General features: G+C 45.2%; 1 long non-coding RNA gene across 1 annotated transcript; it reads left to right on the top strand.

Moving 5' to 3' along the window:
• Positions 1-352: 352 nt before the first annotated feature.
• On the top strand, positions 353-4,943 carry LOC126992445 (uncharacterized). The gene is made up of 3 exons (XR_007746557.1): positions 353-514; positions 3,936-4,107; positions 4,770-4,943. It is a non-coding gene; the product is annotated as an uncharacterized LOC126992445 (long non-coding RNA).
• Positions 4,944-9,823: the final 4,880 nt, after the last annotated feature.

The following is a 9,823-nucleotide window of genomic DNA, read 5'->3' as shown; positions in this document are numbered from 1 at the left end:
CCCCAGCCTAAGATCTTCGCATGAAAATAGAAAATCATAAAATCGATCCTCCATAAATGTTACATCCTCATGATCATTCTTTGTTTGTATTTAAGATCAACCGTATTGCCTTATCAGTTTTCTTCGATTTTTTTTCCATTTTGATCGTCTCTATAACTTTAATCCTTCCTTTCCCTATCGCTGCGTCCCCTTGATCCCCGTTCCTTTCCCCCAGAAGAGGCTCCAGCCGAGCTCCAAAACGATCCCCAGCCGAGCCGGGCCCAGACGTCCACGCCAGGCCTCCCGCTGCTCCTGCTGGGGCTTCACCGTCTGCTGGGACGCGAGAGGGCAAGAACCTGGTGCCCTTGGGTACTTCTGGCGGCGTGTCTAGTGCTCCCCAACGCCATCAGGGGGACGAGTGGCCTTCAGGACGCCTCTCAGACTAGTAAAGAAGCCGAGGCATTGTTGAAAGTCGCCGCGAGGGATGAAAACAGAGTCCCTGATGTCACGCTCTTAAGAAAACAGGAGTTGAAAGGTGGTCTGAGAATACCCTTTGGGTCCTATACGCCCTCCTCTTCTTTTGAATCCTTCACTTCCTTATCCTCTTCCTGCTTCGTCTCCTATATCCCATCCTTTTCCTGTTTATCGTTGGAATCCTACACCACCTCCTACTCCTCCTATTCCTCCTCCCGAAGCCACCACCATCGCCCACTCAGTGTTCCGACGTCCACGTGCTTTGATCTATCCTCCTCCTCCTCCTCCTCCTCCTCCTCCTCCTCCTCCTCCTCCTCTTCTTCCTCCTCCTCCTCCTCCTGCCCTTCCCTCATCCACGCCTCCTGCACTTCCCTCGCCCACGCCTTCCGCCCTCAGCTCTAGTCCACGGCGGGGCGTGTGGGAAGCGAGGCGCGGAGGACGTAGTGGCGCGGGAGCGTCTTTTTTGTGTTGGTTGTCTGCGGTGGTGTGTTGGTGCGGGTGCGTTGCGGGGCGTGAAGGTGTGTGTTGTCCCTCCTCCCTCATGCATGTGTAAAAATGTGTTGCTCTTTCCTGCTCTCTCGATCACGCCACACACACACACACACACACACACACACACACACACCATACACAAACAATGTACATATAATTCTAAGGTCGTGTGTACAGTGTATTCATCAATGTGTACCTTTCCACTCCATCATCCAGTCAGGGAATACATAAACGGTCATGCATAAACGCTCATACATTCATACATACATACATACATACATTCATACATACATACAATCATACGTAAATTTACTCGCCAGGCAGAGTGAAATAGAGAGGGAGAGAGAATGCAAAATCCCGTCAACTGGATGTGTATTTTTTTTCTTTACGTAAACAACCACTTTATAATGAGACTCAGACCACATGTGTTTTTTTTCACTTGCCGCTCTAAAGGTGTGGAAAAAATGAAAGTAAACAAGAGATTTTAAATTCAATTGATAAAACTGAATGTTAAGAAACGTTAATGATAAAAAAAATGGAAGTGTTAGATGCCAACATGGAAAAAAAAGTGAGAACGAGGAAGAAAAGGTGATTGACATAAAAAGTTAGAGAGAAAAAAAAATCAAAACAGATGAAAGATTGAAAAGATGCATCAGGGAAAACAAACCCAAAGTGTGGAAGATAGAATATACAAAATAAAGAATAAAATAAAAATAAGTGATTAATAATACAGGTTGATGAGAAAAAAATGAGATGGAAGAGAGAAAGTGAGATAGAAAAGATTAATATAAAAAAATAGTTAAATGATGGAAAAGGAGGACAAGCGAAGAAAGAAAAAGGTGAACAACTGCAGATGAAAACTGGAAAGGAAACGGAAATTACGCAAATCTAAATTAGAATACCAAAAAAAGGAAGAAAAAAAAAGGGAGAGACACTCAACAGGGGAGAAATGTGCAGGTATGAAATTAAAGTGCAAATGTGATCAATTCTTTTTGGTTTTGTGGAAATAGGATAAAGATGCAAACAGTAAAAAAGGAATAGTGGAACTCATGAAAAGAAAGATTTAAAAAAAATATATAAGAACGTAAACAGCCAATGAGAAGAAAAGAGGAAGAAATTATTGATGTTGAAACTCGTGAAAGATTGGAAAAGATCGAAACTGTAAAAGACTTAGACTCATGAAAAGGAAGATGTAAAAGATAACTACCCAACGAACGTGAACAAATTATATGAGCAAATAATGGAGAAATTTCAGGGGACAAAAGGACTATAAAGTTCATCTGTTACTGTAACCAATGGGTCTTACCTTAGTGGAAGTGAAATAGAGCTCAATAATTTAATGAAGAATTTGAAGCAAAGAAAAAAAGAAATTCTGAAAATTCTCAAGATAAAAACCTGTAATAGAAAAGACTGAAACAAGTAAAAAGAAAGAGGAAAGAATATCAGGAGGACTTAACAAAACGTTAGAGAAGAAAAAATAAATATTCTCTAGGAAGGAAGTGTAGTTATTGAATTAGAAATATTATAAAAGTTTTTCGGCTTTGTGGAAATGTGAGAGATTAAAAAGAAGGACTGAAACTCACGCAGGAAAAGAACATATGAAATTAAACTGTGAGGACGATCAATGACTCGCTCTCTGGCTTGTGGAGATGCACCAGAGATGAGAAGAAAAGAATGTAATTGTTAGCTCAAGAATGAGAGAAATACAAAAAGATAAATAAAATAAATGAGTAAAGGAGGACTGACACTCGCGGAAAAAAAAAAAAAACTTATGGAATTAAACTAATATGACGATCAGTGACTCACCCTCTGGTTCGTGGAAATGAGAAACTAAAAAGAAATAAAAACGGTAAGATAACAACGATAAAAAGGAAAGATAAGAAGAAAAAAAAGGAAAAGATAAAAGTTCAGACAAAGATAAATTATTAGTTCAAGAAGGTTGTTAAATCCCTTGCTCTCGATTACGCTAGGAATTAGTGTTATCAATGAAACAAATAAAATAAGAGAAAGAAGATTGATTAAATGCTTCGTAAATTAAACTTCGACGCTGTAACCAATTAGAGACACGAGAACGATTAGGAAATAACAAAAGTAAATTAGCAAATGAACGAGTTATTGTTGGCAATAATTAATTTTCTATCAATTAAGTGATTTCTGTTGAAGGTAAAAAGTGAAAGAAAATGAGATACAATAAAATTTCTGAGCGTTTGATATTCTCTCTCTCTCTCTCTCTGTGGTGACGAACACTGAAGCGAGGCAAATAAAGAATATTCACGCAAGTTGAAGGAAAGATACGGTGAAGGAGTGAAGGGAAAAATGGATCAAGAAAATAAGAGGATGGGAAGGAAGTTGTTAAGGCGTTGCTGAGATGGACATCCGACGGCCGTGGTTTACTGCCGACGGGTGACAGATGTCGGGGAGGGCGCCGAGTGTTTTGAAATATCCAAAACTGTCGGCGTGTGGCCTGACGTCGGGAGGCGTCGGGAGTCAAGATCGTGAATGTGTAACACTGGCCTTGGTTGTCTTTGGTGCATGTGTTCCTCATAACAGATTATACCACACAGTGTTTGGCTGGTGTGTGTTGAGGCTTTGCTCCCTTTTTCCTTACTATGCAAGGAAGAGAAGTTGCTGCTCGCCATCAGTATCAATCCTGTTGGTCAAAGGCAAGAAGAACACAGTGATGATTAAAAGAAAACTGTTTCCCGGTGCTTTCCTGAAGTCATGACCATTTTCACTTCATTTCAAGGTGCTGCCTTTGGCCCCTTATCTGGTGTTCACTGTGTAATGGTTTGTTCTCCAGGAACAGCTGCATTGCATGTATGTACAAACAGGAAGATGGGATAATTAACAAAATTAGAGTACATAAGAATAACGGAAAATGTTGAATAACTTTCAAGGGCTTTTATAGTTTGGGTTCTATATACTAAAACTTCTGGGAGGCTGTGAAATTATAAGCTTCAACAGGTTATAATATGTGTGTACTGTTTTAGGTCCCCAAACTGTGTGTGGAGGAAAATATCAACGGCATCCCGAGTAACGACAGCAGCACCCAGCCGGTGGCCACACAAGCTGCACGCAAGATGCTCTCAGGCCGCCCCTAGATGCCACCCCGGATGCCGGCCTGGTGCACCCCCTTGTACGCCTCCTGGAGAGGGCAGACAAGTGAGTGTGGGCTGAGTGCTGTAACCAGAGGCCAGGGTTCAGGATGTCTATTTATCCTCTTTATAAATTAAACTTTCAAGAGAGGAATATCAAGGCTTCTCAAACTGAAACTGATCATTCTTTTGACATGTATTAAGGCCATAGGAGCAGCAGTTGTGTTCACTTATTAATTTGTTTTGCTCTTCAGCTGCCTCCTTTAGTTTATAAGTAAACTGAATTCCTATTGTGCCAATGTGAAGTAAGGAAAATGTTCTAGATACGAATGCCAAATTGTTTGTATAAACTGGCGACCATTACTGTTACGTGTAGGATTACTTCACGACGAACTTGTGCACCTGCGCGTCATCTGATCATTTCTGATGGCTGACAAGCGCCCTGCCGAAGCCCCTCCCTGCACGTTCTACACTGTTCCATCTGTCCAATTCAGAAATAATAGCAAGGTTAAGCATTCTGTGGCATCCAGCCCTGAGTTGTATCGTTCCTGCTGTGAGGGTCTCGGGTTGAAAAACGTGGAGGGGAACAGAAAGTCCTAAGATGAAAAGAAGGAGGTAGAAAAGGGTGTCGCTTCTTGACAGAATCTTTGTTTTTACGTTGTATGAACAAGTGTTTTTAGTTTGAAGTTTGTTCCTCCATGTAATCCACGGTGTTTGCCTCCCTAACAGCCTCGGGTGCTGTCGTGTCGTTCGTCAAGCTGCTCCGCTCGCCGCACACCAACGTGGCATGCAGAGCAAGCCGTGTGGGCGCCGGGAAACACTGCTGGCGATGGCCCCAAACTCAGAGACTTAGTCATTAAGGCTGGCATTGTACAACCTCTTCTGGAACTAATTAGACCAGACACAGAGGTAAGTTCATGAGGATGATTTCTTACATTTTATAATGGGATGCTCTACCATTCAGTGATGTATTCTTTCTTCACTTCAAAACTCAAGCACAAAGTGGACAGTAAACTAATGCTTATAAGAGAAAGGAAAAATACATTAATCATCAGAACAAATTGTCTTCAGTATCTTCAGTCCTGTAGCATCACTGCATCATAATGAATGTATTGCTGAGTGTAGATACACAGGTCTTTGTTGAGCAGACACGAAAAGGCGGCACCAGGTGGAAGGCCACAGCCACAGACGGCAGGCCAGTGCTGGTACACAATACGGTGATGGAGGCAGTGGTAGTGAACAGGGTTATAACTTGTTGGCTGCTGGAAGGTGTTTGAAGGATGGGTACTTTGAATTATGAGGAACTAATAAAGTAATGTAAAGGCTAGAGTTCTATTCTCAGGTCTGAGGACATGTATCTTAACATGAATTCCTTAGTCATTCATTCATTATTGTCTTAGAAGACACAATAAGACCCAGTGAGGTGATGCCCCACTCGGACCGCTTTCTGCATGCATGTTATTTGTGTGTCATACCAGTGGGAGTGTAAAACTCACCAAAAGTATTGTAGGTTAACATGGCTCATTAATATTCACCCAGCAAAGGGTTATAAATGTGTTCATCTTCTCAGACTGCCGAGATCAACGAGGTTGACCGCCTGGGCCAGATGACTGAGGAGTGCGGCGGACTGGACAAGACTGAGGACTGCAGCACCACGACAACGAGGCCGTGTACGAGAAGGCCCTGGATGGGTATCATCAAGAAGTGTTCCGGCGAGGAGGAGGGCCCGAGGTGAGTAGCGCCACCAGTGGCCAGGCGTACGACTTCTCTGCCGTGAACAACGTGCCTGAGGGTGGATTTTCTTTCTAGGACTTCAGTGTGTGTGTCTGGCAAGGGAGGAGCAGCAGCAGGCAGGGTGTGTGTGTTCCACGGCGGAATAATGTGATAATGTATCCCACTTGTCTAAGTGGCCTCTGCAGCATGTTTTACTGGGCCTTCAGTGGACCCGCTGGTGCCTCAATGTTTTACTGGGCCTTCAGTGGACCCGCTGGTGCCTCAGTGTTTTACTGGGCCTTCAGTGGACCCGCTGGTGCCTCAATGTTTTACTGGGCCCTCAGTGGACCCGCTGGTGCCTCAATGTTTTACTGGGCCTTCAGTGGACCCGCTGGTGCCTCAATGTTTTACTGGGCCTTCAGTGGACCCGCTGGTGCCTCAATGTTTTACTGGGCCTTCAGTGGACCCGCTGGTGCCTCAATGTTTTACTCGGCCTTCAGTGGACCCGCTGGTGCCTCTGTGTTTTACTGGGCCTTCAGTGGACCCGCTGGTGCCTCAATGTTTTACTGGGCCTTCAGTGGACCCGCTGGTGCCTCAGTGTTTTACTGGGCCTTCAGTGGATCCGCTGGTGCCTCAATGTTTTACTGGGCCTTCAGTGGACCCGCTGGTGCCTCAGTGTTTTACTGGGCCTTCAGTGGACCCGCTGGTGTCTCAGTGTTTTACTGGGCCTTCAGTGGACCCGCTGGTGCCTCTGTGTGTGTTTCAAAATTGTTTGCTTGATAGGCTGAAGCTTGAGGAATTATATGGACTACTTTTCATATTAGGTAATGGCTTTTTTACCTCTTTTTATTCATTCAATAAATTTAACTTTATAAACTGCCTAATGCATTTGACTCAAATGTTATTTCGTAATAAGGGACCAAATAAATTTGTGCCAGATGATGAAAAATCTGATCATCCAGCACAATGTATCATTCTCCACCTGTCAAAGATATTTTCCTATATCAATAAAGTTAAAATAAGTTGTCTTGGTGCAAATTATTCTCCAAATGTTATAAAAAGTTTCTTCACTCCTTTTATAGAAAAGGGATTTTTTTTTTCATGTTAGGCTGAGGACACTTGTGAAGTACTGTGGGTTATCAAGTGTACAGAGAAGTGTTGAGGGTTGGGTTTACTTTCCTTTGAGTTTTCATTCTCACGTACAGACACCCTGGCAGACCTGAACGCTGAAAAACTGCGTCGCGGGCCTTGCCAGTTGACTTAAGTCCAAATTTCGTATCGGTAAGTTTGGGACCACCTCCTATATCTCAACAACTACAGCAGCCACTGGGAAGACGATTGCGCTATAGTTTGAGGGTCTATCGACAATAGGTTAGGTGTGGTTAGCACTTTAATCCGACGTATAAGTAACAAAATAACAAAAGACGGTGCAAACTCAGACGGTCCGAACTTTTATTTCCCAATTGTGCAAAAACTAAGCAACCTAGAACAACGGAACTCGATTAATTATGATGTCGCAAGCACTGCGCGTTTGATGATTACCGAGTGCGCGTCGCTGTTCTTACTTCCGCCACTCTTCACTTTCCTTCCCGTTACGTTTGTTACTACATCCCTCCAATGTTCCTGCACATCGGATGTAAATGCCGATATCAATTACCACAAGCTTTCCTCTCTCTCTCTCTCTCTCTCTCTCTCTCTCTCTCTCTCTCTCTCTCTCTCTCTCTCTCTCTCTCTCTCTCTCTCTCTCTCTCTCTCTCTCTCTCTCTCTCTCTCTCTCTCTCTCTCTCTCTCGCTCTCTCTCTCTCTTTCTCTCTTTTCTCTCTCTCTCTCTCTCTCTCTCTCTCTCTCTCTCTCTCTCTCTCTCTCTCTCTCTCTCTCTCTCTCTCTCTCTCTCTCTCTCTCTCTCTCTCTCTCTCTCTCTCTCTCTCTCTCTCTCCTCTCTCTCCTCTCTCTCCTCTCTCTCTCTCTCTCTCTCTCTCTCTCTCTCTCTCTCTCTCTCTCTCTCTCTCTCTCTCTCTCTCTCTCTCTCCTCCAACTTCCCCAAACACCGACGGGAGCTTCAGGGAATATAAAATGTACGTAACAATAAAACAACAACAATAATATTTACAACAACAAAAAAGGCAAGAACCAACAATCTGCACACACAGAGAGAACAAATGATATGAGCGGTAGGGGTTCCAATACTACTAATACTAATACTACTAATACTAATACTAATACTAATACTACTAATACTATTCTACTTATGGAAATGTAATATATAAACAGAGTGAACGTGCAATCAAATTTAAGTACCGAAAGCAACACACACACACACACACACACACACACACACACACACACACACACACACACACACACACACTCACAAGCAAGGCCCCAAGTGGTTTGCACTTTTTTACAACATTTTCCAGGAATATTCATCATTCAGGGAACATGCAGGCAGCTCTGGCAGGGGAGGGAGGGAAGGGAGGCATGGGAGAGGTGGTGGCTGTTGCCGGGAGTGGTAGAGGAGTGGGTGTCAGGGTGGGGCTGGGTAGTGGGTGCCAGGGTGGTGGATGGGTGGGGGTGGTTGAGGATGGCGGGAGGAGGTGGAGTGAAGGTTTTGGTGGAAGGGTTAAAAGGTGGAAGGGTCACAGGGGGAGGTGGCTAAGGTGACAGGGTGGGTGGAAAGGTGGAAGGGTAGTAAGAGGCATGGAAGGTGGAAAACAGGGTGGGTGGGTGAGTGGATGGGTGAATGTAGGGGATGTGGAGGATAGGGTGGATGGGTGAAGTGATAGCAGGCTAGTGGAGAGGGGGTAGGTGCCAGAATGCTTGGCAGGGTGGAAGATGAAGAGGTGGCCGCTGTGTGACGAAGTGGATTAGAGTGATGGATGAGTGGCAGGGTGGTTGCAGGGGATGTGGAGAGGGAGGGAGGTTGGTAGTTCGATATCTGGCAGAATAGGAGATGGAGTGAGGGATGGATGGCAGGGGTGGAAGAGGGAGTGGAGGATGGGTGAGAGGTTGATGGCAGGGTGGTGGCTGGGTGCCGGCAGGGTGGCGGCAGGGCGGCGGCTGGGTGATGGCAGGGTGGCGGCAGGGCGGCGGCTGGGTGATGGCAGGGTGGCGGCAGGATGGCGGCAGGGCGGCGGTAGGGTGGCGTGGTGGCGGCGGCGGGTGCTCGCCCATCGCGGGAATGTCACTCTCCGGCAGCTGCGGGGCATCGCTGACGTGGCCTGGCGGGGGAGCTTTTTCCTGCCCTGCCCGCGCGTTATTACTCCCCCTAGCCGCGACCTTTCTTGCCCTTCACATGCTCGTGCTTCTCTATAATTACCACCACTACTATTATTACTACTACTTCTGCTACTGTTACTGCCCCTCTAACTGCTATTACTACGACTGTTCGAAAGGTTGTGGCCGAGATATGGGTACAAGTAAGTGCTGTTCATGACGTTATCGCGTGCCCTTAGCCTGCCACTGCTGCTACTACTTCCCTGACTGCTACTAGTACTACTACTACTACTCAAAAGATCGTGGCCGAGATATGGGTACAAGTAAGTGCTGTTCATGGCGTCATCGCGTGCCGAGGATCAGAATCACGCGTGGGATCCGTCAGTCATGATTTAGATTCCAACTCCCGACATGGGTGGCACTTAAGGAGCAGAAAAAGGCTTTAGAGGCGCTCCTATAATATTTAAGTGCCCAACACGCACTTCAGGTTCCCTCAGAGCCAGCCACAGAGTACGGAGACACTGTAATGGCAAACACGTGTATCAGAGTTAGTGTGTTTATCGAGCAGGGAAGGTTTTGGGATCGTACTGGTTTGTGATGGATCACTGTGGTTCATGCTCCACACCCTCGCTGGTCCTGACGTGTGGTGTGGGCGTGTGGTGTGGGCGTGTGGCTCACTGGCTAGCTCTGCCTTTCTCTTTTATTTCGTGTTACTTTTTGTTTTCTTTTATTTCGTGTTTTTTGTCCTCTTTCACCTTTCTCTTTTGCTCTTTTTCTTCTCAGTTATAGTTCTTCCTTCAGTCCTTTTTCATAACTATTAGTCTCCTGCCATCTCGTCTTGCCTTTTTTTTTTTTTT

This window comes from Eriocheir sinensis, unplaced genomic scaffold (assembly GCF_024679095.1).
Source record: "Eriocheir sinensis breed Jianghai 21 unplaced genomic scaffold, ASM2467909v1 Scaffold465, whole genome shotgun sequence".
In the NCBI taxonomy this organism is placed as follows: domain Eukaryota; kingdom Metazoa; phylum Arthropoda; class Malacostraca; order Decapoda; family Varunidae; genus Eriocheir; species Eriocheir sinensis.
Note: the sequence above shows the minus strand (reverse complement) of the source record. Positions and strands in the feature narration are given on the sequence as shown.